The sequence below is a fragment of the Podarcis bocagei genome (genome assembly GCF_964188305.1).
Source record: "Podarcis bocagei genome assembly, chromosome: 4".
Taxonomy (NCBI): domain Eukaryota; kingdom Metazoa; phylum Chordata; class Lepidosauria; order Squamata; family Lacertidae; genus Podarcis; species Podarcis bocagei.
This window is the reverse complement of record NC_138128.1, coordinates 13,321,424-13,347,720: the sequence shown is the minus strand read 5'-3', so window position 1 is coordinate 13,347,720 and position 26,297 is coordinate 13,321,424. Positions and strand designations below refer to the sequence as shown.

Here is a 26,297-nt window from a genome sequence, read left to right as displayed (position 1 = left end):
GAGAAAAATGGTGCAAAAAGTATAAAGATAGAGGTAATCTACATTAGACACAACAATTTAGAAAGAGTAAAAATTTCAAGGTCTTAGAACAAAGGAAGGAAGTCAATATGTGTAAAGTACATAATGATTAGAATGATGATATGGTTTTATTTGTAGATGTGTGTTTTTGTTTTTTGTTCATGTTTGTTTTTTTCTCTTGTGTTTTGCTTTTTTCTTGTTTGTATTGTTTTATTTTGGATTCAATGTTTGCAATTTTTGTTGTAATTTTGCATTGAATTTTTTTTAAAAAAAAAATTAAAAAAACAAAAAAAAAGAGCCCCATTAGATCAGACCAACGGTCCACGCACTCCAGCCTTCTATTTTAGACATCGACCAACCAGATATTTCTGGGAAGCAATTTCCTTGTCCCAGTGTCACCCCCCACCAACAACTGGTATTAAAAATAGAGCGCAACCTATGAACACTGAGGTCTTCTGTGGAGCCATCCAGACAAATGTTATCCATCAACTTCTAAAGCCATCTGGAGAAGCGAAGAGAAGGAACGATGCCCAGTTCACCTTCTCCCTCTAGGCAGCAGTGCGAAATGGGGAGGGGCAAAAGAACAGAACCAGTGAATGGGTGGCATTGGCATTAGTGATAGCAGTGAAAGCGAGTGAGGTAGAACTTCTGCAACACCCTTATCAGTAAGGCCAGTGTCATGTATGCAAGAGTGCTACCTGCCTTCGAAATGGGTAAGAACCAGGTTAGGAGGATCCTAACGCTGACCGCTAGAGTGAAAAACAACTCCAAATAAGATGCATGTACAGCAATAACACAGGGGCGCGGGTGGCGCTGTGGGTTAAACCACAGAGCCTAGGACTTGCCGATCAGAAGGTCGGCGGTTCAAATCCCCGCAACGGGGTGAGCTCCCATTTCTCAGTCCCTGCTCCTGCCAAACTAGCAGTTCAAAAGCACGTCAAAGTGCAAGTAGATAAATAGGTACCGCTCCAGCAGGAAGGTAAACGGCGTTTCTGTGCACTGCTCTGGTTTGCCAGAAGCGGCTTAGTCATGCCGGCCACATGACCCAGAAGCTGTACGCCGGCTCCCTCGGCCAATAAAACGAGATGAGTGCTGCAACCCCAGAGTCGGCCACGACTGGACCTAATGGCCAGGGGTCCCTTTACCTTTTTACAGCAATAACAACAACAACAACCCCTTTAAGTGTTTTCAAGAATTGTGGTAGGATGAAGAGATGTAGAAATGGCAGCAGGTGGCTGGCTAGAGCAGGGGTTGGCAACCTAAGGCCCATGGGCCACAAGCGGGGGTCGTTTAACTGGTCCATGGACCCCCATCGCCTGCTCGTTTGGCTCCCGTGCGCCACACTAAACCGGCGCAGAGCAGAGCGGGGACTGCATTCTGCGATGCTGGCCGGCTTTCCATTGGCTGCAGGAAGCTCCTGCGACCAATGGGAAGCTGTGCACGCCTCCTCCGTGCTGGAAGGAGAGCCAGAAATAACGTTTGTGCATGTGTGCGCACTCCAGCCCACCACGGCATCTGCGGGACCGTGAACCGGCTCAAGCCACAAAAACTTTGCCGACCCCTGGGCTAGAGGATAAACAGCCAAGATGCTGTATTTTTCCTATAGACAGTGTGCGTTAATATAACACTCTCGCAGACTCTTTTGGTCTCTGTTCTGTGATGCATTCAGTGGCATAGCTAGCCGCTCGGGTTCCTGGTGCAGGGGTGTGTCCTGCAGCCAGGGGCAAGGTGATCTGTGTCCATGGGGGTAGGGTGAGCTGCCCGTGGGGTCGGGGCAATCCACCCATGGGGTCGGGGTGAGCCTCTCCAATGCTTGGAGCCTCTCCGCCGCCTCCCACTCAGCTGTAGGGCAAGTGAGGGAGAGGCAGTAGGCAGATGCAAGTCCCACACTGCCGTTTCAGACAGCACGGAACCTGCAGGCGACTAAGCCACCACATCACTCCTAAAAAGTTTTGTGAGCCTGTGGTGTTCATACGGAGCCCCTGGGCGTCTCACAGAGTACTGACCCGTACACAACTAATCCGCTGCTACCAAACAGGTCCTCCCTGGTAAGTCACTTAGTCTCAGTCAGGTTCTTAAGTTAACAAAGAAGAGTGTAGTTTATTGCAGACACAAATAAACGTAAGCTGCATTCAAAATGTTGTTACTCTTTACCTTCCTTCAGGGAACTGACATCGGAGCTGGAGGCGGAGGGAAGGCTCTCAAATGATGCTGGAGAAGGGCCCAGCAGGGAGAGAGGCAGCTCCGCAGATGGGGAAGCAAATCAGCGCAACACCAGGGATATAGAGGGGCTGATGGGGGAATCAGCAAGAGGGCTCCAGGACTCTTCACCGGACACCAGCGGGGGGAGCACGGGTCCTCCGCTACCCACGCCCACCCTGCACAGAAGACTTCCGCGCAGAGAGAGTAGGAGGAGACTGGGTGTCAAACAACTTTTATGTTGGAAAAGATTTAAGAAACGCCCACTGACGGATTCTGCTAGCGACTGAGGCAGCCACGAAGTGAAGGGCTGCCCAGACTGAAAGGTTTAGCAAGGCAACAAAGCCTGGAGAGGCGGCAACTTACGCACGAGCAACCCATACACATTACACCTTCTTAGTCTTATTTTTATCCTGTCTCTAACTCTTCTACCTCCCCTCACACAAGAACCGACTGCACTGTCTCTCTAATTCCAACTTTCTGCCAACTGCTTTCCTAACTACCTTTTCCCAACCAACCAACTAACTAACTAACTAACTAACTAAAACCAACCTCGGGCTAAGCCCTTTTATATACAGGTAGGCTCCGCCTCTGGTTTTTCTATTGGTCTACCTATTAACTCTTTCTCTCCCCCTGTACAGACATTTTCAAACAAATGGGCAAACGCCACAGAGCCCATTTTTTAAAAACTCATTTTGTCACACACACCCCAGTGATGACATCTGGGGCGCACCATACACCCTGCACCCCCTTCCTCTGCCACTGAATGGATTACTAAATAGACATCTGACTAATTGGGAATCTGGTTTGAGCCTCCACATTGAATCCCCAAAGAGAATTTACTCTAACAAGAGGGACGCACTGGAGTTCTAATGGAAATGGAGAAAAAACTGTCTGCCTTCTCTACACCAGGCATCATTTTATAGGCCTCTAGAGTTACCTCTCCTTCTTTTCTTTTCTTTTTTACCTTAGGGTAAAAATCCCCAAAGAGTTCAGCTCAACCTTCCTCAAATTGGTTGTCGTCCAGGTGTCACTGGAGTATAATTCCCGTGAGCCCCAGCCAGCAAGGCCAGTGGCCAGAGTTAATGGGGAGCTATAGCCCAGGAGGCTGCCTAGGTGGTCCCATTTAAGAGTGGTGGGTGGTGGCCTAATTTTTCGTGACTCATCTCAGTTTTTCTGGAGAGGCAAGGTCCTGTGCTCCACCCCACAGTTTGGGAATCACTGTAGTAGAACGACTGTGAATGCTTAAAGACTGTAAGAGCAGGAGAGTACATGTGAACGATACATCAATATTCAAGCTTTGCCTTTCCAGGAGTTCCCCACCCCCACCCCTCTCTTTCTGACACGTCAATCTCAAATGAAAAGATTGCCCAGATACAAAGAAATCAAGGAGAAATGGGACAATTGGGAGACATTAAAGCGAGTCATTTTCCCCTTCATTTTCACTGCGTTTTTTTCCAACCCTTCAAAAGAAGTGAAAGACGTGACCTCACTGTGTTCATTTCCTTAGACAATGATTTTCCATTCAGATGGAGAGAATCTAGTATTTCTATTAAGCCTAAACAAAGTGCTAATATAATTCTTCAAGCAGTATATAAAAAATTCATTATCCCTTTGAAGGCCAAACAAGTTGGAGCGCCAGCAGAATAATGCACTGGATCTTACTTATGATCAGCATCTCTCCTGAATTGTGTGTGCTTCGTGCACAGATGGTATTTATTGACAACAAAACTTAAGAAAATGCCTGGCTGGTATTCAGTGTTTATTAAAGTGGACCCTGGAGGCATAAAAGCAGAGATCGCTGTCCTTTATAGGAGAGAAAATGCCTTATTGCATACATTGCCTAACATTAATTTTGTAAATCTGTTTCCTCAGATGCTGGGCCCCCAGAACGATTAGGATATATATTTTCATAATACAAGGAATACCACGTCAGGTTTCACTGCAATGTGATGGAACCCCTACTGTGCATGAAATGAAGGATCCCAAAGTCTATAGTAGTTTTCGGCAGTCGTATTCAAAATGAAATTAATCATCTCTGAAGGGGGGTGGCCTACAGCAGTTTCTCCGCTGTTGAAAACCGTAGCGTTTGCTACGTGGTCTAAAAAGCATGTGCGACCCCTACATATTTTATGAGGGGTACTGGCATTCATTCATTCATTTATTTAAAAAATCACATCCTCCTCTTCATCACAGGTGATCTCAAGGCAGGTGGCGTTAAAATAAAAATAATATGAACGCATAAAATATAAATAAATCACTTAAAAAACAAAACAGTCTCACACCTAAGGGGTGTTCACAGATACTTCAGTTGTGCATTTGTACAGGTATTCTGAGGTAAAATTCATGTAATAGGGGGCACAATGGCTGAGCTGTATGAATCAATTAACTCTACTACATTTATAAAGACAATTTATACACATCTACATCACTCATTTGGAGGAAGGTATTGGTTTTCAACTGGCACCAAAAGCTGAACAAGGTTGGCACCAGGTACACCTTATGCAGGATAGTGCTCCATGATTGAGGTGCCACCACAGAGAAGGCCCTGTCTGAAGCCAAAGCGCATCAGGCTTTGCTCAGTACCCAAACAACAAGGACCTCTCAGGTACATCTTAAATTCCAAGCACGGAAATGTTCAAAATGTATTTTTAAAGCAGGTGGGAGACCCATGGCCATAGGTGCCAAATCCCTGGGGCACTGGGTGCCCGAGCACCCAAAAAATTCTCCATGAAGGGGCCAGGTACACACAAATTTCAGTGCCAGGGCCATACACACTGCATGGCACCCATGGCCCCAGGCACCCATGGTTGTGGGGCCATGCTAACACTCCTACTTGTGGCCCAGGACTATCAGTGTGGCCCTCAGACCTATAGAGGAAGAGAGAGAATGAATGGAAGAGAGTTAATTGATGGTGGATGGATGAAGGGGAGAGGGTAAGAAAAGCAGGAAGGAATAAGTTCTACAGATTCCCACATCATTTTGCGATTTTTTTTACAGTATAGATATTTTTTTTTCAAAGTAATTGCATTTGTTAGAATGCACTTTTGCATGCTATTTTCACTAATGTGCAATTTTATACACATTACTTGGATCGAGAACTGCATTGCAAAATTCGGGTCAGAGGTATTTAGTATTGCAAAATCCGGGCACTGAAGTCAGGGGCAGGGCTCCACTCATTAGTCAACATAAAGTTGCCCTACACACAACTAATGTTGAAACAGGCCTCATGTTTCAGGGCATAGTGCTCTTCCTCTTTGATAGACCAGGGCTAGGCATGGCAATTACCATGTAATTTTTGACTAGGCCTTCAAAAGAGGCATAAAACCGAAGAGCCAGTTAGTTGAGACTCCTATTCAGAAAACACATAGCATTTTGTTGGTGTTATTTCATTTAACAAAAAGCAACCTTTATTGTTCATAAATGCATGTTTAAAAGCTAAGCACAGAGCTCTAGAACAGAGGTTGACCTAGAGAAACCACTGAGCATTGCTTTTTATAGTGTTGTATCAGTGCAATTTATTTCCTGTGAAATGCCCATCTTATTGAATATTTTTTCTGAGCTATTCATACAATGAAATGCAAGGCATCTTAATGAAAAAGCAGGATGCAATTGTCTCTATATGGCAAAATGTTTCTTATAGGGACGATGTCTGTATGAAGGCAATAGTTATTTCATGGATAAATGGAATTTATGGGTTCATATAATGGTCAAGAGAATTGTCCAATAACCTATTCTTACATTGTCCTACCCCTTCAATTTACTACCATTGCTATCGTTCTTCTTTCTGCAAGCATGCTGGAGATGTTGTTGACTTGGAGATTTCTTAACCTCCCTCTTCCGAAGTTCAGCATTTATGTATTTAAGGGGAAAGATCAGCAATGTCTTGAAATGGAGTGTTACTTCACCATTACTGTTCTAAGTAGGTGTTAACAACCACCACTGAGATACTATCTAATATGGTATCCCTGGCACAATTCTGCCACATACTCTATCATACTTAGCAGCTTTCACCACATGATGATCAACCACCATGTGGGTTGTTTTATCAGTAGCATCCATGAGGGATAGGGGTTGCCAACCTGGCACCTGCGTGCATCATTCTGCCTTTCAGGACTTCCTATGGCACCCACAAAAGTAAATATCCCCTCACAAATCCACAGCATATAAGAGACTGTTTGCTCTTTCTGATCAGTTCCACCCACTCCCTTATTTCACTGGATTCCAAGACTGAACAAATGAAAAGTTCAAAGAGAGGAGGAGGAGGAGGAGGAGGAGGAGGAGGAGGAGGAGGAGGAGGAGAAAGAAGAAGAAGAAGAAGAAGAAGAAGAAGAAGAAGAAGAAGAAGAAGAAGAAGAAGAAGTTATCATTTATACCCCGTCCATCTGGCTGGGTTTTCCCAGCCACTCTGGGCGGCTTTCAACAGAACATTAAAAACAGAATAAAACTTTAAACATTAAAAACTTCCCTAAACAGGGCTGCCTTCAGATGTCTTCTAAAAGTCAGGTAGTTGTTTATTTCCTTGACATCTGATGGGAGGACGTTGCACAGGGTGGCGCCACTACCGAGAAGGCCCTCTGCCTCGTTCCCTGCAACCTCACTTCTCGCAGTGAGGGAACAGCCAGAAGGCCCTCGGAGCTGAACAATAGGGGTGGAGACGCTCCATCGGGTTTTACTGTGATGTAAGTGCCTTTTTCTGTTCTTTCAGATTTGGCAGACATTTTGTATTATGCCATGCCCCCTCACAGTCATTTATGTCACATTTCCATGGCAGCCATTTTATGTTATGCCACATCCTCCATGGCAGCCATTTTGTGACAGGTGGCCATGACACTTTCTCAAAATTCCAAATGTGCTCCCTGGCCAATAAATGTTGTAGCAAATAATCCATCTGCTGGTATTCCAAAGATAAGGTAAAAGAAGAGAGAATGGGCTAACACAGTGGGCTAACACAGGGATTTTGTGAATATCCACTCAACAAATGTACATCAATTTTATGCCTACATATAATGGTCATTGATCTAGCATTATAGTTTGCTGAGGGCGTTCAGGATTTCCTTTAAGAGAACCCTGTATGTCAGTACAATGCCTCAGCTCCCAGAGTTCCCCAGAGGGAAAGAATAACCATTAAATCATTTTAAGCCTCCAGTGTTAAAGCTTGCCCTTTGTAAAATAAATGGGTTTGAGGAGGGATTTAACACAGGTCAGAGAGATGGTTTGATGGATAGACCTATAGGCATTGAGCTGGCTAGCCAGAAAGCCACCTTAAGTCTAATCTCCTGCTGCAAGAGTGAACCATTTACACATCTGGATGTGTACCACAAATCAGCCTACAGACTCCTGACTGCAATATGTGGCCAAAACATGCCTTGCTAAATTGAGTCCAAATCCTCAGGTGAACTTCTTACTGCAGTCTCAGCCATGCAATGAAGCCCTAGCGAGTGCTTTTTGAAAGAGATGCAACTTTCAAAGGGCATATATTGAGCATCACAAATACACATTTGGAACTCTGCAGCAGGAAAATTCAGAGCTAAAAAGGACTAGTACACACACACACCATGTCACTCAAAATCTCCCCTCTGGAAGTCACTTTCTTTACAAAAAGCAACCATCAGAACGTTGCAACACATATTTGCATTTATTAATGTGCCACATGGCCCTCATCTATCTGAAGTGCCGATCAGAAAGAGAAAATGAGTGTGGGATCCAGATATAGGGATTTTCACGGTTCCATCACACACAGCCTTACCAGCACAGACACTCAGCGAGAAGCTATCAACAGCTACCCAGTGCTACACATTCCTTTTATTCCTTGATGTAAGAATTTTCTCAATGGCAGCACAATTTAATCTCCTCAGATCCATGTCACCAGTTGCAGTCTTGTTACAACTCCACAGTCTCAGCTGCCAATAAAATGAAAATCCAGAGCTATAAGGCTCAGTAGTAATCACAAGTGGAATCAAAAAAGCAAATGACCACATACACCATTCAGAGCTCTCCTACTTTGTGGGGTGGGTGTGGGTGTATCTTCCTATATAAATTAAAATGTAAGGCTGTTGTCATGCTGTAGTTCATGCACCTGCTGATTGGCAAAGGGGTGGAGGGAGTTGACACCCCTAGTGTATGTATATGAAATATGTGTGTATATTCCTTCTGGTGCTTTATTTTTTAAAAAAATTCCTTTATTGTCAATGTATAACCTGTGTACAATGAAATTAACAGAGTCTCCCTCCCCTCCCCACAAACACTCCTTCTCATTGCACTCTGTGTGCTTGTCGCACAACACACCAACCCCAAAAGTCAGTTGCACTATATTATTTTCCATTCAGCAGCCTAACAGCCCACAGATAGAAACTGTTTTTTAGCCTGGTGGTATGACTGATTATACTTCTATATCTCCTGCCTGAGGGTAGAAGATTAAAGAGGTGTTGGCCGGGGTGTGAATCGTCCCTGAGAAGGCATCGATCCCTTGCGATGTCATCCAGCGTGTTAAGTCGTGGGTTGACATAGCAGCCGGCACAGCGATTTCTTCAAGTAGCTCTTTATTATGGTAAGCTGGAATAGAACTGACTGCGAACAGCTCAGCCGGCCTGTATTTATAGGCAGCCGGCTGTCAACATTGTAACCACAACAGCCCAGAGTTCCCGCCTAAAATAACAGACGCGGACCTGAGTGAAAACTATCTACAGACCTGAGTGAAAACTATATACAGTATTCCCCTTTTGGCCCAGGGTGAAACTACACTACATAACACCCCTCCCCACCGAGATAAGGCGTTAGTTACAATCGTAATGGTTTCCTTATATACAGCACTACGCGTAATGGTTCAATTAAGCACAAAAGCATATCGGTTACATTTCCCATACTTAGACCAACAGTGATACCTGTCCAACAACATAGTCCTTTAAATAAGTTGGGCGCTTGGAAACTCTGCCAGACCGCCGGGGACTGGTAGCCAAGTCCGGAGGGCCACACAGTTCTCGCTGAGGCTGTGGTGCGACCCTAGGTGGCGTTGGAACCAACTCCCCTGGATCCGCTGCTGTGGGTGGAGCCTCCGCAAGTGGAGTGGTCTGAGTCTGTCCTGAAACGGCTTGGTTCGGCTCCACGCTGGCAGCTTGTGAGGGAGGTGTAGGTGGGGCCTCGCCATCTGTACGTGTCTCTTCTGGAGCCGCAAGCGCAGTTGGGGGCACCTCGGTAGTGTCCAAGTCCCCACCCCTGCGCCTAAGCTGGTCTATGTGCCGTCGCCACAAGCGTCCGTCTTCGAGTGCCACCTGGTACGAGCGAGGTCCAGTGACTCCCACTACTGTGGCTGGCACCCAAGGGATGTCCCCCACATAGTTCCGAGCAAAGACCTGGTTTCCTGGGACAAATGACCGTGGTGCGTTGGCACAGCCTGGGGTCGAGCGGTGACCTGAGGCGGCGGCCCATAAGCAGTTCAGCAGGACTCCTCCCTGTGGCCGCATGAGGGGTGATGTGTTGCACGAACAAGTATTCGGCGACCCGCTCATGCCAGTCTCCCCGGTCCAGGCGCGCCAGTGCCTCTTTTGTCGAGCGCACCATTCTTTCCGCTTGCCCGTTGCTGGATGGATGAAAGGGTGCCGTTAGGGCTTGGCGGATGCCCAGTCCCAAAAGATACCGCTCAAACGTGCCTGACGTGAACTGCGGTCCGTTGTCAGAGACAAGGACATCAGGACACCCATGCGTTGCAAACAGGCCTCGCAGCACCCGGATGACAGCTTCGGTAGTGGTGGAGGGCATCAGGGCGACCTCCAGCCATTTGGAATAGGCGTCCACCACTACCATAAAGGTCCGGCCGTGAAAGGGGCCAGCCAGATCGATGTGCACCCTCGACCAGGGTGTCTTTGGCGTCTCCCAGGTGTGTCCCTTAGCTGCCGGTGGTGCAGGCCTCGACTCCTGGCACGCTTGACAGGCGGGCACCCAGGCAGTGATGGCATCGTCCATATTAGGCCACCAGACGTAACACCGAGCCAACGCCTTCATTTTGACAATTCCCGGGTGGCCAACGTGCAGAGCCTCCAGGACGCGCTGACGGAGTCCCTGGGGAATCACGACACGGTCTCCCCACAGCAGGCAGCCGCGATGAGCTGAGAGTTCATGTTGTCTGGTTGCGAAGGGCTGGAACTCCGATGCAAAAGGCCCTTGTGGCCACCCCCTCCACACCCAGTTGAGCACCCGGCTGATGGTGCGATCCTGGGCAGATGCGGAGGCCACAGTGGCAGCCGATACAGGCGCTGCCGGAAGATCCTCAATCAGAAGGAGCGATGAAGCTGGAGCCGGGTCTTCCACAAATGCTGGAAGAGGGCAACGGCTGAGGGCGTCGGCATGGCCCATCGATTTCCCCGGGCGATGGATGAGCCGGTAGTGGTAGGCAGCCAGGAAAACAGTCCATCGCAGCATGCGTGGTGAGAGGACCGGTGGAGTTGGACGATCACCGGCGAGGAGGCCCAGGAGTGGCTTGTGGTCAGTGATGAGGTCAAAAGTCCTTCCATAGAGGTATTCATGGAACCTCTTCACTCCAGCCACAAGTGCCAATGCCTCCTTGTCGAGCTGGCTGTAATTCCGTTCCGTCGGAGATAGTGTCCTGGAAAAGTAGGCGAGCGGTGCTTCTCTTCCATCTGGAAAACGGTGACTAAGGACAGCACCGATGCCAAAAGGTGAGGCGTCGCAGGCAAGGACCAGCGGCCTGGATTCACTGTACTGTACCAGCACACTGTCTGAAGAAAGGAGAGCCTTGACCGCGTTGAAGGCCGCCGTCTCCCGATGACCCCAGGCCCAAGGCGTCTTAGTGCTAAGGAGTCGGTGAAGAGGCTCAGCCACTGTGGCTTTGTGGGGCAGGAACATGTTATAAAAGTTCAGCAGCCCCAGGAATGCCTGCAACTCCGTTTTGTCCTTTGGGGTGGGGGCCTGCTGGATAGCGCGGATCTTGGATGTGGTTGGATGAAGACCGGAGGCATCGATAAGATAGCCCAGGAACTCTACCTGTGGAACGGCGATCTGGCACTTGTCCCTCTTTACCTTGAGCCCGGCCTCCTGGAACCTGGTCAGCACGGCACGGAGGCGCTCGAACAGCTGCTGATGTGAGTCTGCAGACACCAAGACGTCATCAAAATATGGTACCACGCCCGGAAGCCCTTGCAGGAGACGCTCCATAAGGCTTTGGAAGATGCCAGGAGCCACACTCACCCCGAACTGCAACCGGCGGCAACGGAAAGCCCCCCGGTGGGTGACGATCGTCTGGGCTTCAGCAGTGGCATCATCGACTGGCAGTTGTTGATAGGCTTGGGCAAGGTCCAGCTTAGCGAAGACCTTACCCTCACCCAGGGAATGCAGCAGGTGTTGGACAACAGGAACCGGGTAAGCGTGCTGCTGAAGTGCCTTGTTGATCGTGCACTTGTAGTCAGCGCAGATTCTCACCGACCCATCTGGCTTGACAGGCGTGACGATGGGGGTTTCCCACTTTGCGTGGTCAACCGGCTCCAAAACTCCTTGGGCGATCAGTTTGTCCAGTTGTTCGTCCACCTTAGCCTTGAGAGCAAAGGGAACCCGGCATGGCTTTAGCTTGATGGGGGCGACTTGTGGATCAAGGCTAAAGGAGATGGGCGTACCTGTATATTGGCCCAAGGTGCCGTCAAAAACCTCGGCAAAGTCTTTGACCAGACCCTCAGTCTCTGCGTTAGAGATGCAGTTGATGCCGGTGACTTCCAGGCCGAGGGCATCAAACCAGTCTAGCCCTAGGAGGCTTGGCCGCTGACCTTCGACCACCACCAACCGGAGCAGGCCCGAAAAATCCTTGAAGGCGATCCGGAACCGGCCAACGCCTACCACGGGAATGTCGTTTCCCTGGTAGTCTCTCAGGTGTACGCGGTGAGAGTCGAGTTGCCTTTTGGACACTCTGGGTACCAGTCTTTTGATGGTGCTCCATGACACGATGGACAGGGCAGACCCGGTGTCAATCTCCATGTCACATGGAGCTCCTTCAATGAGCACCGTGACGTTCAGCTTGCGTCGCGTAGACGAGTCGGTTTGGCCAATCGTGGTTCCAGACGGGCAGCGGCAGTTGGTGAGAGCGAAACAACTTTCCTTGGCAGACTGGAGTGAAGACTTGGACTTGCGAGTCGATGAAGGGGGGGTGTCAGATGGAGCCTGTTATGTAGTGTAGTTTCACCCTGGGCCAACAGGGGGATACTGTATATAGTTTTCACTCAGGTCTGTAGATAGTTTTCACTCAGGTCCGCGGCAGTTATTTTAGGCGGGAACTCTGGGCTGTGGTGGTTACAATGTTGACAGCCGGCTGCCTATAAATACAGGCCGGCTGAGCTGTTCTCAGTCAGTTCTATTCCAGCTTACCACAATAAAGAGCTACTTGAAGAAATCGCTGTGCCGGCTGCTATGTCAACCCACGACCTAACTCTGGCGACGAAGGTGGGATGGATGGACATCAGAGCACAGCCAGATGCGGCCAGCCTCTGAACTGAGCTGAATCACTGAGCTGAATCACAGAGCGAAATCACTGAGTGAAATCACTGGGCAGAACCAATTCAGAGCTGACTGTTCTGGCTAGAGCACTGTGTTCCATCCATCGCCCTTCACGCCGGCATCGGAATCATGGCTTCACTTGTGCCTCTACCGCCGTTTGCGCCAGCCTCTGAATCATGGGACTCCTACCTCGCTCGGTTCGACTGCTACCTCCAAGCCAACGAGCTGACAGCAGTATCAAAGGATCGGAAGCGGGGCCTATTCCTCAGCCTCTGTGGGCCTGAGGTGTTTGAGACGGCCCGAGCGTTGGTTGCGCCTGAAGCAGTCCAGGCAACACCATGGGACACGATCCAAGAGAAGCTCCGCAACCACTACGCACCAAAGCCGTCCAAGATTGCTGCCCGCCATGCGTTCTACCACCGGAACCAGGCAGAGGGGGAGTCAATCAACAACTACACCACCGCCCTGCGACAGGCTGCAATGCACTGTGAGTTCCGAGACTTAGACGACTTGGCAGACTGGAGTGAAGACTTGGACTTGCGAGTCGATGAAGGGGGGGTGTCAGATGGAGCCGATCGGCAGATCTTAGCGATGTGGCCCCTTCTGGAACACTTCCTACAGATGGCATCTCTGAATCGACACTTGGCACGGGAATGGTTGCCTCCGCAACCAGCACATTCCGGTTGGCCCTTGGACTTCTGTTGGAACTTCCTGCGCTCCCGCTTTGTCTGGTGCATGTCATCGTCTTCACTGGAGGATGCCTCCTCACTGCTGGCCTCTTCATGATGCACCGGAACTGGCTCCCTAGCAAGACGCGGGCTGCTGGACTTGCGGATCTCCTGGGCGGAGCGTTCAGCAGCTTCTGAGGCCACAGCCTCCTCAATGGCTTTCTGTAGCGTGAGGTCTGGCTTGGCTAGGAGGCGCCGTTGCAGATGGATGTCCCGGACCCCGCAGACGATTCGATCCATCAGGGCATCGTCTAAGTCTCGGAACTCACAGTGCATTGCAGCCTGTCGCAGGGCGGTGGTGTAGTTGTTGATTGACTCCCCCTCTGCCTGGTTCCGGTGGTAGAACGCATGGCGGGCAGCAATCTTGGACGGCTTTGGTGCGTAGTGGTTGCGGAGCTTCTCTTGGATCATGTCCCATGGTGTTGCCTGGACTGCTTCAGGCGCAACCAACGCTCGGGCCGTCTCAAACACTTCAGGCCCACAGAGGCTGAGGAATAGGCCCCGCTTCCGCTCCTGTGATACTTCTGTCAGTTCGTTGGCTTGGAGGTAGCAGTCGAACCGAGCGAGGTAGGAGTCCCATGATTCAGAGGCTGGCGCAAAAGGCGGTAGAGGCACAAGTGAAGCCATGATTCCGATGCCGGCGTGAAGGGCGATGGATGGAACACAGTGCTCTAGCCAGAACAGTCAGCTCTGAATTGGTTCTGCCCAGTGATTTCGCTCAGTGATTTCGCTCTGTGATTCAGCTCAGTGATTCAGCTCAGTTCAGAGGCTGGCCGCATCTGGCTGTGCTCTGATGTCCATCCATCCCATCCTCGTCGCCAGTGTTAAGTCGTGGGTTGACATAGCAGCCGGCACAGCGATTTCTTCAAGTAGCTCTTTATTATGGTAAGCTGGAATAGAACTGACTGCGAACAGCTCAGCCGGCCTGTATTTATAGGCAGCCGGCTGTCAACATTGTAACCACAACAGCCCAGAGTTCCCGCCTAAAATAACAGACGCGGACCTGAGTGAAAACTATCTACAGACCTGAGTGAAAACTATATACAGTATTCCCCTGTTGGCCCAGGGTGAAACTACACTACATAACACAGCGGATTCAAGGGACAGCCCATGATATCTTGTGCTGTGTTCACCACCCTCTGTAAAGACCATTATGGTAGTATCATCTGGAAACTTAATAATTACAGTGGATGGATCAGATGAAATACAGTCATATGTATACAATGAGTACAGGTAGGGACTCAGCACACACCCCTGTGGGGTGCCAGTGCTGAGCTTCAGGGAGGTAGATGTAACAGAACCAATTTAGATATATTCTATTATTGGTTTCCAATCATTGCAGGTTATACTGGTCAAAATCCATTATTGTAAGGCCCTCCTGACAAAGCGTGTTCTCCCTAACAGAGAGCACGTGTTGTGGTTGGGGGAACAAGCCACCCTGCCGTTACTGGGCAGATTTGGTGAGGAACCCAAGCCTTTAAGTGGTTAAAATTGGGTTGCTGGGGAGTTTTGATTGTTGCCAATTTGGAGGAGGGGTCAGAGTCTTTAAATACAGGGGCCAGACGTTGGACGTCCTCTTGGCCGTTTTGCACCGGATCACCTGCCCTCCCTCCCTTTAATAGGGTGGTTTTTTCTTGATCGCTTGACCTTGCTATGCCTGTCATGGGGTCGTCCGCCTTGGAGCAGGGGCCTGGTAGGAATTTTGCCATCTGGCTGATTGGCTGGTGCCATTTGGTTTTTGCCTACTGCGTAGCAAATAGTCACAACTTGTAAGGTTGGCGGTTAGGCATTGGTTAAATTGGTGCTTGGAGGGGTAAGTGCCTACCCCTCCAAATGACGCGGAAAGGGAATTCCGTTAAAGGAATCCAGGGGCTTGCCATTCTTTTCGTCCTTGTCCCTGGCATCGGACTTGGGCAGGAACATGAGGGTGAGAAGTGAGGGACTGATGCCCAGCTTCATTTTCTCACCCAATACTTGTTTCCCACGCTGGCTTCCGTTGGTGTCCGGAAGGCCAGCTCTGTCCCTGAGGGCAAGGACAGATAGTCATAACCAATGCCTAAGCAACCACTCACATTTTTTGTATTTTGAATAAAGTTGTGGCCAAAATTATGCCAAAAACCTTAACCAAAAATTGATGTGTGAAGTGTGAATTTTTGGGGGGGGTGGCATTGTGGGACTCAGCACGCAACCTTTCTACTGTGTAAAGTTCATTGATGATGATTTGTGATCATGGTAGTATCAGGAAAGTTATAGATGATTCCACTTTCAATACTGTTTACATCTGCAAATGTTTCAGGGTGGACATACAGTACTGCTTTGTTTCTAGTCAGTGTATGTATCATAACTCCCAGGTGTAACTTCCAGGTGTAACTTTTTATGTCATACGTGTTCAAGGGGTTGTTGTTTTTTTTGTCCCACATTTGTTGTGTTATAGTAGAAGATAGCCCCTTCAGATGACATTATTGGATATTGATGTGTAGACAGTATAAATCTATCACTAACGCACTGCTGTTGTGTCAATACACACAATATCATGTCAATATTACACAATACACACACAAACCACCACTCTTGCAGGCTCCCAGCACTGATTCTGGTGCAATTCTTTTCTCCCACATCCCACACAGAATGGTCAGAGGCAAATCTCCGAGAAATTTCACCACTTCTGTAGGGTTACCCTGAACATGCAATCTCTGTGATCTTCCCCCCCCCCCAAATAAACCACTTGTTCCTCTTGGTGAACAGAAGTAAACTTCTCTAAAGTAACTAAGGAAAGTTATTCCATGACTAAAAAGGATTAGTGGACTGGTTTCCTGTTGGTAGTAGACTGAGGTCCTATGTCTTCCAGAACACCTAACAGGTTTGATCTCTGAATTTATCACAGCAAAAAAGATGCTTCTCAAATTCTTCATAGGCTCTGAGTCAGAAGGGACAGCATCTGAGTTCTGAATTTACTGAATCTTCTTCGTGTGCTACTCATGTGTAGTGGGAGATCATGGTCAAAAGGACTGTGGAATCTGATGTGTTCATCCAGCTTATCCCTTTGTATGTGCCTCTTGAAGATCTACTGAGTGAATTGTTTTTATATATATAGCACTTTGTCCAATCTACCACTGTTTTAAATGTCTCCAGTGAGAGGGGGGAAACATTTTCTCACTACTTGCTGGGAAGGGAAAGTGTGTCAGCTTTAAACTAATAAATGTCTGGGTTTGAGCTGTGACATTTACAAGTCGCCTGTTCCTCTGTGCAGAGCACTCGGGCTGACGGCGTACATTTGAAATCCGTGTCTTAATTGTCATGCCATTCTCCCCGCAGATTTGTCGGGAAGCTTTCTGATGAGATGCCAGGCAGACAAGACCACCAGGACATAAAAGCAGCATGTCGATTTTGACAACGGGGGTAGGTGGGTGCGAGGGAAGGGGGCAATACTAAGCCTCCTGAGCAGGGATGGTGACTCAGCATATAATGTCATTTCAAAAGGTCTATCTGACATTTGCTTCCTTGAGGGAGGACTGGCTTTCTTATCGTGCATGTGTGAAAAAGGAAAACAACGGTGGAGAGTCCTTCCATTCAGTGGCGTAGCGTGGGTTGTCAGCACCCGGGGCAAGGCAAGTAATTTGCCCCCCCTAACCCGTGGATTTGCGCCCCCTAACCCTAACCCCCAGATGTTGCGCCCGGTGCTGCCGGCCCCCCCTGCACCCCCCACGCTACGCCACTGCTTCCATTTAATAGGTTTGTGTATCACACCAGACTACACAAAAAGCAAGGAAATGACTCCAAATACAAAAAGGGTAAGGCGAAGTATAAGAATAGTAGTTTTTCCACATTACAAAGGAGAAAAACATCCTCAAATAAGATAATATCTTGATGATAATAGTTTAAGAGCCAGGAACCTCTTTGCTCAGCTGGAGATCCAGTGGATCATAATTCCACTCATCCTCGCTGATTTAGCCTTAGGATAGTATCCACAGTCATGGCTGCTCATTTTAGTTGGTCTGCTATGAGCAGGACTAATATCAGAGGCAGCTCATAGTAGCTATGATTTCCCCTTTCTTTTCCTTTTATTTATTTCCTACATTTCCCTTTCAATCCAATTTGCAGATCTTATCTTTAAAACACTGAAAGGTGGGATAGGCATGGATTTGCACCACTAAGACTGAATAAGCAAAATGTTTATCATTAGAAACTTCTGTCTAATTCATCCTTTGCATAATTTAAATGTCACTTCTGATGCCTGATTTGTTGAGTGCACGTTGGGGCATACCAATTTTATTTAATCTCAAAACAGCTGTGGAAAGCAATCTGGCTTGATTATTTTTTTTTATTTTTTATTATTATGAACCAACATCAGGTGCCTTAAAATGCAACTCTTTTGTTTGGGATAAGTTTTTAATTTACTTAACATAAGAGAGACTTCTGCACAAAAATAATCTGCAATTTGAGCCATTGTACTTATCAGCTACATTTACATACAGAGATGGATTTCTGTTTTGGTCCTGTAATATATTTGTGGGCAGATACAAGACATTGCGGTGTCTGAGCCAGAAAACCCAGATGGCACTCTCTACCCACCATGGTGGCAAAAAAAAACATCTTAATAAGCCAAAGCATGGATCATTTGTTTTTCCTTAATAGCACCAAAACATTTACCCATGAGTAGGCTGATTAAATAAGAACATAAGAAGAGGCTGTTGAAGCAGGTCAATGGCCTTTCTAGTCCAGCATCCTGTTCTCACAGTGCCCAACCAGATACCAGCGAGCGCCAATCAAGACATGAGCAAAACTGCACTCTCCCCACCTCTAATTCCCAGTGAGTGGTATTAAGAGAGGTATGAAGACAGTATAGGTAGAACATAGCCATTGTCAAGGAGCTGACAAGCAAGCCAGGTCGACCACAGGGCAGGCACACACACGGGATGCATGAAACACAATTAGCTTGTTATTAACAGAAAGTATCAACACAGTAGAGTCCTCTGGTCTGTCTTAAGCCAGCTGAGATGTTGCTGAAGCTGACTACTAGCTCCGTCCTTCCCCCTCTAGCCTTCCACTTTAGATCCCTCCCAAGCAGATGAAGGACGCATCAAGTGGGTGAGCTCCTCATCTGGCCAGCGTAGGACTCTCCTCAGACAGGATGCCGGAGGGGGGAGGAGAGCCAGCAGGCCTTGGGACTGTGCTGCTGCTGTGTAGAAGGAGCAATATCTGACTCCTCCTTGTCTGAGTCTGCACTCACTCTGTGACTCTCAGCTTCTAATCCTGTCCTAGAAGGCCCTCTTTCTCCTGATCTTCCTTGATCACTCAACCCCCCTGCTTCTAGCACCTCCCAGCTCATCCCTTCTGCAGACTGGTCTTCAGTGTCCCACCACCAGGATCCAGGATCTAAGTTGTCATCTTCTGTGCCCTCCCTGGGGGGCTCCTGGGCAGGCACCTCCCACCACTCTTCCTCATCCAGCCAGTCCCTGACAGCCATCAAAGCTAGTAACCACTGATGGTCTTATCCTCAGTGATGCCTTATCCTTAAATAACTCAGGACCACAATGCCCCAAGGACCGCTTTTCCCCACGTGAACCAACCCAGACCCTGTGATCATCACCTGAGGCCCTTCTTCATGTGCCTCTTCCACAAGAGGTCTGGAAGGAAGCAACATGAGAATGGGTTTGCCTGGTGCCTTGGTTACATCTGGCAAACAGCATCTGGCAAATGGCAATGCTAGTGATGGTGGGATGTTCAACCATAGTGTGATGTTGAATTCCACCTCTTCTGTTTATTTCCAGCTGTGGGGGGTCTTTCTGGGCACTTCAGCAAATACAGATGCAGGGCTAGTGTTGCAGCATTATCCATTCAGGCCCCGTACAATCCCAGCTGGCTATGAACTTTCCAAGTATATTTGAGGCAACTTGAGCGGGAAAGAGAGACCCCAGATTGAATGACCTTATAGCGGTGTCAATAATTGGAGGGCAGTGACTCGGTCAGAGCTAGTCCATCTGGCATGGAACTAGAGGCCTAGCTTGGAACAACATGTCAGCGCTATTACAGATTGGTAAGTAATGGCAGGTTTATTGGCCTTGTAAGTGAGCAAACCCCATTGCCATGGCAACCAGAAAGAATAGGTATGAAACAGGCCAGCAGCAAGAAAGAGGGGAGTGGAGCTAAGGCAGAATTTAACGTATTTATGAAAACACATTGCAGCTTGCTTTTCCATCCCATCAACAGAACTTTCAAATCAACCAGCAATCACAAGCATAAGATTAAATCTGAGCTGAAAAAAGTCAACAAAAATTAATTGAGGCTGGACAAGTGTGAAATGGACCCCCACACCCACCCCAAAACAGGGGAAATTAATTTTCTTAAATTTTCAGGGTGGGATTGCTTCTTGCCTAACCTCATCTTATGAGATAGACAAAGCTTTTACTTTTTTCCCATTGCTTTCTTAAGATTCTCATGCCTCAACTTAAGGCTGACCATACCTCCTGGAATGCATTTGGAGCAACTGGCAATATCATGCCACATTGCATTGTGGCACTCCCAAGGCCTGCGGAAAGTGGCGAGAGGTTCTTTCCAATCAGAAATAGTAGGGAGGGAAAGGTGAAGTTTCATCAACGGCAAACAAAATGACCACCTCAAACGCCGAACCTTCTCCAACGCAACAATTTCCTTTTTGAGGTGAAGCAACCAGAACTGTGGCGTTTCCGTGTGCTGCGCTGGCTCGCCAGATGCAGCATGTCACGCTGGCCACGTGACTCGGAAGTGTCTGTGACCCGGACAGCGCTGGCCCCTGGCCTCTTAAGCGAGATGGGAGTCAGACACGACTGGCCCGTACGGGCAGGGGTACCTTTACCTTTACCTTTTTAACCAGAACTGTATGCAGATTCCAGATGTGCTCGCTCAATAGTTTTGTATAATGGCACTATGATATGGACATTTTTATCATCAGTTCCTTTCTTAATGACCCCAAGCTTGGTATTAGCCTGTTTCACTATGCTGACATCTTCACTATGATCCCTAAGTCTTGTTCCTGCTCAGTCACAGCCTGTTGAGACCCCATGAGCATGTATGTAAATTTAAGATTTATTTTTTTGCCTTTGTTACAAATATGTGTATTGGATATACAGTGGATGCTTGGGTTGTGAACGTGATCCGTGCGGGATGCATGTTCGCAACCCACAGCATTTGCAACCTGAAGTGTCTGTAACCCAAGGTATGACTGTATAGGACATGTATATAATGATATGGATATTATAGAAGTATTTAAAATCAAAGTTGTTGTCTATGCTTAGAGTCAGAAATGCTTGTCCAAAGCAGTTCAGGTGAGCAGCCAGAACCTTGCCCTCAGCAACAGGAGATTAATAACTGACCAGATAAGAGGAAAACACACTGAATTGTAATAATAACGGTTAGCACAAACAAGGAGAATTGCCAAAGACAGGTTTGGGAGGGAAGGGTAACGGAATGTGCAAGTCGAAAACCTGCTGGAAAGGAATGATTGAGGATGACACCTTGATAAGATAAATGGAGTTTCTAAGTGGAAAACAACTCCAACTATGGGATGTCCAATTGGAAGGCCAGGTAGGGTGTCCACGAGCTGTTCACACATTGCTGTAGGCAATAATGTTGCATAAATGATAAAGGCACAAGGATTTCATGTATTTACTGATAGAAGAAGAGCATATAGGAAGAGCCTGAGGGCATGTACCGTTGTCAGGCCATGCTTGTGGCAATAGCTTCATGGTTGACCAGGTCGTGGGTGGCACTGTGGTCTAAACCCCATAGCCTCTTGGGCTTGCCGATCAGAAGGTCGGCGGTTTGAATCCCTGTGACGGGGTGAGCTATCGTTGCTGTGTCCCAGCTCCTGCCAACCTAGCAGTTCGAAAGCACACCAGTGCAAGTAGATAAATAGGTACTACTGCGGTGGGAAGGTAAACGGCGTTCTTGTGCACACTGCTTTCCATCACGGTGTTCCTTGCACCAGAAGTGGTTTAGTCATGCTGGCCACATGGCCTGGAAAGCTGTCTGAGGACAAACGCCGGCTCCCTCAGCCTGAAAGCGAGATGAGCATTGCACCCCATAGTCGCCTTTGACTGGACTTAACCGTCCAGGGGTCCTTTATCTTCTTCTTATTATTTTATTTCTTTTTTTTTACCATGGTTGACCATTCAGTGCTGTCTTAATGATTAATAAATCTCTGTTGAGCCTACCTTGTGTACCTGACTCCTCTTTCCTTAGAGGCTTTCAGCAGTCTACTCCAAGGAAGGAATTCTAGGAATTTTCCAAACAGCCTTGAAATCACTTTACACTTGTTTACATTGCATTTGCCACTTTAGCATCCTGTCTCAATGCAGCTTTGTCCCTCTCTTCACTACTAGTATAGACACCACTTTTGTTTCCTACTTGAGCAGAGGTTGTAGGAAAGGGGCAGCCCACAGTGCAATGTAGAGGCAGGGGCGAAGGAAGGCGTCGCTACGTAGGGCTGATGTAGGGCTATGTACGCACGCGCTGTACATAGCGACGCTGCACATGCACTGTACAAAGCTGTTTGCCACGGTGCCTCTCCAGTGCCGTACAGACGGTGCTGGGATCTTCTGTTCGTAGCCGTAGCGGCGACGGAGGGATCCCGGCACCATCCGTACAGTGCTGGAGCAGCGGCACCAGCAAACCGCTATACAGCGCATGTGCGGCATCACTATGTACAGCGCATGCGTGTGATGCCGCACATGTGCTACATTTAACGGTTTGCCGCTGGCGCTGGGATCCTCTGCTTGCAGCTGCAGCCGCGAATGGAGGATCCTTCACGTGCAGTGGCACGATGGCAGCTCGTGCCACCATGAGCCCCCGCAGGGTGACTTCTTGTTACCCTTGCAGACATGGCACCCGGGGCGCACTGCCCCCCGCCCCCCGTTGCGACCCCGCTGTGTAGAGGCCTTCTAGTTACCGGCCTTAGCACAGCAGCTTTTGTCCACAACAGGGAAAAATTCATGAACAAATGCCGGCTGTAATCATTGTTGTTGCTCCCTGCAATAAAGCAATACAAGAACTAAGGGGAAAGCCATTGAATGCCAAGAGATAACGCCAATACAATGTACATTTGCAGTTGCCTTCTGAAATATGCCTACCATTTTAATGCTCAGGAATAGGTTGTAGTTCTCTCCGAGGCAAAGCTATCGTCATTTATACCCTGCCTAAATCAAGGGCGGTCCAGCAACTATTTATGTTATATTCTCCGGTGGTTTATGCTGTATGTGCTACATCAGGGTTGCAATTTAAAATTCTGGGCTCATGCCAAAGGGGGAAGCAAGTTAAAAGCTTTGCTGTGAGCCCATGGGGTGTTCTCTAGATCTCAAGAAAGACCAACAAATCAGAGAGTGACCCCTTCCTCCATTGCCTTGCCCTTAATAAACAGGCAGATCAATTCAGCCCACTGAGCAAAATTTAGGGTGGATACACACCATCTGTTTAAGTGGTGGAAGAATCACGATCCTGCCTTTTCAGATGTTGAGCAGTTGCGTTTGACACTCCATCAATATTATAGCTTGCTCAATAATTTTTTTAAGGGCTCAGGATAGTGACATGTTTAGGGAAGTTTTTAATGTTTGATGTAGTACAGTATTTTATTTTTTATTTTTATTTTTGAAGCCGCCCAGAGTGTCTGGGGAAGCCCAGCCAGATAGGCGGGGTATAAATAATAAATTATTTGTTATTATTATTATTATTATTATTATTATTATTATTATTATTAATGCATCTTTGCATGTTGGTGCAATGACTCATGGAGTTGTATTACAGTTGCATGATAATAATAATAATAATAATAATAATAATAATAATAATAATAATAATAATACACCTATTATTGCACGCTGCACCTGATCACTTCTGCCTCCCCCCATCCCAGACCTCCAGCTAGTTCTGGGAGGTGGGAGGGAGCCCACCTCTTGGACACGGTACATATGACTCTCAACTCGAGGAAACCTGAAGGTTTTGTTTAAGAAATCAGAGCATGGTTCTATAGTATAGGACACATGATTCATAAGACTGACCAAGCTCTAAGAAGTAGCTAAGCCACTGGCCCAACGTCTGACCTACCCCTACAGCTCCACTTTTAAAGAGTGTGGCAAGACCAGTCAGTTGCATGGTTCTCACCCCTAGTGAGATCATAGAGTTAGAAGGGACCCCAGGGGTCATCTAGTCCAACCCCCTGCAATTCAATAATCTCAACTAAATCATCCATGACAGATGGATGTGCTTGCAGTCCTATGGGTGTGTGAGTGGCCATGTCTGTTTGCACTGTTTGCACCAGTGCAGACAAAGACATGTCCTTGGGACCTGAGTCCAACACTCTAATTCTCATTCCACTTCCAGTTTGGCTGGCCATACTGGTTTGCCACTGGCCTTATATTGGGTACCATGGAAACCTCACTTTCAGAGGGCAGAATGGAGACTGACTCAGACAGCTCCCGCTCCACTCCTGTGCAATGCAGTGGAACCCTCTCCTAAGTCACTGGTCAAGCTCTCCTCACACCCAACTTCTTGTTCCTCTTCCTCTGACAGATCTTGCCATCTCCTTCCCATCATGGTTAGTGCCACAGCCAGAACCCTCCATCATCTAGGAGGAGAACATTTGATCTCCCCAGGACTGCTGCATCACCACTAGACTACAGCAGGCAGGAGATGGCTAGCAGTGACCTAGTCATGGGCATCAGGAATGGGTGTGGGGACCTTATGATGACAAGAGGAGACAGAAGGAGGAGATAAACTGATGGAGCTAACTGGGCATTCTCTACCGGGCTGCTCAAGTCTGCCTCTCTGGTGGTGTCTTACCTTTGGACCATCAACGTAGAAATCTCTCCTATGGTGATCCTGGAGACAAAGACATTTTGTCACCAGGTGGACCAGCTGTCATTTTCTGTATTTCTGTTCCCTGAGGTCTGCAATATATCAGATTTTCCTGTATTTCGTGTCTCTAAGCCTTGATTGACTAACACATGTATAAAATCCTCCCCAAATTAACTCTGGCTCACCAGATCTTGTTGGACTCCATCGCCCCCATGCAGCAAGAGAGTGATGATGGGAGTGTTCATCCTGCAACATCTTGAAGGTCACAGGTTTCCCTTCCCTGATGTAGCACCAGGGCATAATGGGAAATATTCAATGGAGGTTTGTAGTTAGTTCCCTACCATCTGGAGACCAGAGTCAGGTCAAAGCGTCAACCTCGTAGCTGCCTGGGCTGATGAAAGCTACTATATGTGTCTGATGAACTGGGGTCAGTTTGATGGGTCTACACCTAGTACAGAGCAGCCCTGAAAAAACTAGCTGCCTGTAACAATGTCTTCTCATGCTCCAAGCACATGATGGAAGATGAAGACCAGAAAAGAAGGTCAGGTGTAAATAAATAAAGAAACACTCCCCCAAATACTAAACAATACTTTTGTGAAAGAAACATCACACTCATTCCAGCACTCCTGGCCCCAAGACGAAAAGCTGCTAATTAAAATGCTTAGCAAGTTTAAACAGCTTTTATTCACTTATTGATCATTCATATTCATTGTTACCTCCCTGCTCACAAGCAGGGGTAGAAATATCAATATCCCCCACACATGCACCTCTTTTTGAGCGTACGAGGTGGTAATAAATTCACTTGCTAAGTAATGCGTTCAAATTAATACAAAATAAATCAGCGCCTTCACTATAAACACAGCCTTTCTCCCTTTGCAAGCTCGAGGAATGGGAAAAGAGAAGGCACAATATATTATGCGGGGCTTTATTAGCGAGGTAATTCATTTCTATAGCACTCTTCAATGGACAGGGATTTGGTTTATACTTCTTTTCCTTTACTATAACAATAATCTTGTGAGGCAAGGTGAGAGGAAGAGACAGTGGGCCGGTTCCCATGACGATTTAAGTCAACGACAGGCTTAGTGTGACAACAGAAGGGTGCATGGTTAAACTATGGCATTCATCCACGCAAGAGGTGAGGTTAGCCACCAACTTGGGTGGCTTTGAAAGAGGACTGGGCAAATTCACAGAGGATGAGGCTAAAAATGGCTACCAGTCATTGTACAGATGTGGTTTTAGGGTGGTGTGACCGGTTCGTTTGCACTGCGCTGCAGGGGTTGCCACAACAATGCTGTAGAACGGAGCACGAAAGGCAGGGGGCACCGAATTTTAGCGTTGCACCTCTTCAATTTGAGAGCCCAAAGTCTGCCTCTGTGTCGTGACTATACGCTGCCTCCATTTTTGGTAGCGCTGTGTTCCTGAACACCGGCTGCTGGGAACTGAAAACAGGGAGAGTGCTGTTACATGGGTATCTGATTGGGCACTGTGAGAACTAGTCTTGGCAGAGGAGAAGTCGCCAATCACAAACACACAGACGCACCAGTCAGATATTAGCACTGTTTGCATGGGAGCCATATGGCCGCCATGTTGTATTTCTCAAAATGCACTACCCAGCGTAGACATGGGGGGCTAGCAAGTGATCTTGTTGCCTCAAGTATTCGTTTCAAACCACTCACAGGTCAGCCTGACATAAGCTGAGGAGCTGACCCTTTAAAAAATACCCTTTATTGAACAGTAATATCTCACGGAAATCAGAACTGAAACCACCAAGGCTTTTGCCTACAGGGGGAAAGGGGAGTGTAAACTGCAAATAGAAAGTGAGATGCTTATTAAGAAATCAACTCAATCTATTTGCCTTTTATAACAAGCACAGAGGCCTTCCAGGCTCAGAGATTATTCTTTGAAATACGTTTTAGAGTGTGTGAAGGGTATATATTTGCAAATAACCTCATATAAATCCACATACTTGCAGCTCGTTCTCAGCATAATTTAATCTTTTTACCAAAACAACCAAATAAATATTTTTAA

General features: G+C 47.6%; 1 long non-coding RNA gene across 1 annotated transcript; it reads left to right on the top strand.

The window, feature by feature from the left end:
• Positions 1-2,740: 2,740 nt before the first annotated feature.
• LOC308585173 lies at positions 2,741-24,443 on the top strand. Its single transcript, XR_014007112.1, has 3 exons — positions 2,741-2,795; positions 16,758-16,841; positions 23,985-24,443. It is a non-coding gene; the product is annotated as an uncharacterized lncRNA (long non-coding RNA).
• The last annotated feature ends 1,854 nt before the right edge of the window (positions 24,444-26,297 follow it).